This window comes from Cryptomeria japonica, chromosome 10, assembly GCF_030272615.1.
Source record: "Cryptomeria japonica chromosome 10, Sugi_1.0, whole genome shotgun sequence".
NCBI lineage: Eukaryota > Viridiplantae > Streptophyta > Pinopsida > Cupressales > Cupressaceae > Cryptomeria > Cryptomeria japonica.
In genome coordinates, this window is record NC_081414.1 from 832,837,668 (window position 1) to 832,840,878 (window position 3,211).

The following is a 3,211-nucleotide window of genomic DNA, read 5'->3' on the forward strand; positions in this document are numbered from 1 at the left end:
TATCTCATATTTATAAAAAATATTAAAATTTACAATATCTTACTCTCATGAAAGTATTATAAATATCCTTGAATAATATTTTTTCCTTTATAAATATTATATTCGCAATATATTATTCTATAGACATTTGAAATTACATTCAAACAATGAATACAAATATAATGAAATATTAAATAGATTTCAATTAAGATAAAATACAAAAATCTATATTCCTTATTATTAGTATTTGTCATGAGGCTAGTACTATTGCAATCTGTTTTTCATTAATTCGTTATTATTCAATTGTTTTTTCATCAATTATATCAATGATTTTTTCCCTTATTATTCAATTGTTTTAATTTTTTTATTTTTAACAAATACAATGCATTTTCCCACTTCACTTCAATATTTGAATTTACTATAGTTGGTTAAATACCTTATTTCTAAAATAGCATTTTAATTTATTTATTATTTTTTATATTAATTTAAAAAATCAATCTTTGGACCAATATTTATTTATCTCAATACATTAAGTTAGTGTAGTATTTTATAATAATGAAATTAAAAATTTCTATAAGTTTTTACCTATTCATTTATTTTAATATATTGCTCCATGTTTCTATTTATTTATTATGGTATTCTTCTCTTTGTGCATTTTTTCTTATGATAAGATAATGTAGTTTTTAAATAATGAAATAATGAACTTTGAAAGAAAAATTTAAAATAATTATAATGATTTAAAAAAAAAAAAAAAAGGTGGGAGTGTCATTTAATATATTTTATTTATAAATTTATTTACACAAGATGATTCAAAGTGCTCCCAGAGAAAAGAATCAGAAAGAAAAACTCTGGTCCTTGCTCGATATTTTTTTTTTATCGATAAAAGGCTGAAGCCAAAGAGATTTTATTAATAAAAATGATAATTACAACTCCATTCAGTGTGGGCACTGGTAGGAAAGAATGGAGGGAAGAAAACCTCCGATCTAGCCCAGATCCATTAATGGATTAGAAAATTGATGCTCTAGAGAAAGCTGATAATAAAGAACATGATACATGAAACCTTGGATAATGCAAATCTAGGTGAATCTATTTGAAAGAATACTTAAGGATCATCCACACTTTTCCTTAGTGTCGTGTTTCGATCCTTCCCTAAAAATGATAAGCTCGATCATGATTATCAACACAGCTCTAACCTGAATTCTTGTTTTGCCTAGTTTGGATCTAACTATTCCAATGTTCTGCATAAGATCCTAATTGCACCTTACAACCCAAATCAATGTTAGAATATTTACAATAATTACAAACTCTAGAACAGACAATAGCTTGAAACATAACTTTCTAATTGATTAATAAAGACAACTTCCCTCAGCAGATATGGAACCCTAAAACTTGTCGAGATAATACCTGCAAGAACCCTCATTCCTACCATACAGCAAAATATTGCAAAAAATGTTAGCCAAAAAAATACCCCCATCCATAATGCCCAGCCTATACCAAAACATCCGCTAAATAGCTGAAGAGTTGAGAGCACTATCTTCACATCCAATATTGAAGGATATGCAATCAGAGACAATTTTATTGAGAAGACAATTCTATATGCAATCAAAGACATTTGTTTCTAGACAACCCACCCATATAAAACACTATGGATTTAAACAGAGAGAAACCTACCAACCATCACAAATCTAAATCAAAGTGGTCATCCATCTTAATTTGGAAAACCTTCCTTTCATAAGGCACAAACCTCTTCGCTTATAAAATCCTGCCAATAGAAGTGCTATTACAAGTAGATGACCATATATATATATACATACATATGTGTGTAAATCTCTACACACACACACACACACACACACACACATATATATATATATGATTTTAGATATAAGTATTTTAAAAAGATAAAGCAGAGAGCAAAGCATTATCATATCTAGCCAAGAGCTAAAAGAGCTTCATGATGAAACCTTTTCCATCAAAAGGCTCTAGGAATTTGAAAATCTTCCCTTTAGATGGCATACCATCTCTACTTAAGGATAGTATACTGCAAATAGAAGTACAAATATAGGAAGACACACACACACACACACACACACACACACACACACACACACACACACACACACACACACACACACACACACACATATATCTTGCTGGAGCCAATTTAACCATAAATTAAGAGAGTGGAATAGTGGCTAAGAGGATAAATAAAACAACTAAAACCATAAGCAGAAATCGGTGAGCTAGATAGAGAAAATCATAACTAAGTCTAGTGAGTATATAGATTAAGCACCCATAAGTCTTTAAAATATAAGTCCAAGATAGAATGAAAGCAAGACAAAACACTTGAGAGTTAAAAAGGTGACAAAAGGGAAAACTCGAGACAAACCCCTCATTAATGGTCCAACATTTCCATGCCCGCAACTTTAATAGACAAAAAGGAACGAAAAATGAAAGAAGGCCCCTCCTCCGGTAGAAGCCTCATCCTTTCCTTCCCTGCTTATGAGGGCCCCTAGTTCCTGAGCACTCTGGTTTTACTGAAGAGGGGGAGGTAGGAGAGGGAGGAATTGGTATATCATCCGAGATCACTGTGATGTTCTCAGCTTTGAGGTAATTAATAAACCATTTGTCGTGTGGGGGCTTTTTAACCTGCAAGAGCCATAAAAGGAAGGAAAAATTCCTGCTCCTAATAGGGCTATAAGCTTCAAAGGCCTAAAGATCCTCTATAGCCAGAATGGGGAATCATGGCACCGGTTTATTCATCCTGATGAGGATATCTTAATCCTGATGCTTTGGAGCAGAAAGTTCTTCATCAATGTTGACCACCACCCTCTCCAATTCGCCCAACATTTCCTTTTTGAAGAACTTTTTGCAAAGCTTCACCACTACATTTCTATCTTTCTCAAGATGCATAGCTATTGCTAAGAACATCGCTGCAATGTCTGGATTAGCTTTGGTCCAGTCCTCATTTAAGATATAATCCCTCCCCAAGGTTTTCATAATAGTATAGATAACCAGGGGATTGGGGTGAACCAGAATGCCCTTCAATCTCTCCTCTTTGATTTCCCCTACAAAGGCCATCTACCATTTGAGCCCTAGAAGTCTTAGCGGAGTATCCATTTGAGCTAAATGGAAGATAAACTCAGACCTCGACCAAACGGTCTAAATATAGCAGGAGTATTAATGCTTCATGAGAGACAACGCATCTAGCCATGGAGGAAAGCAGAATGAA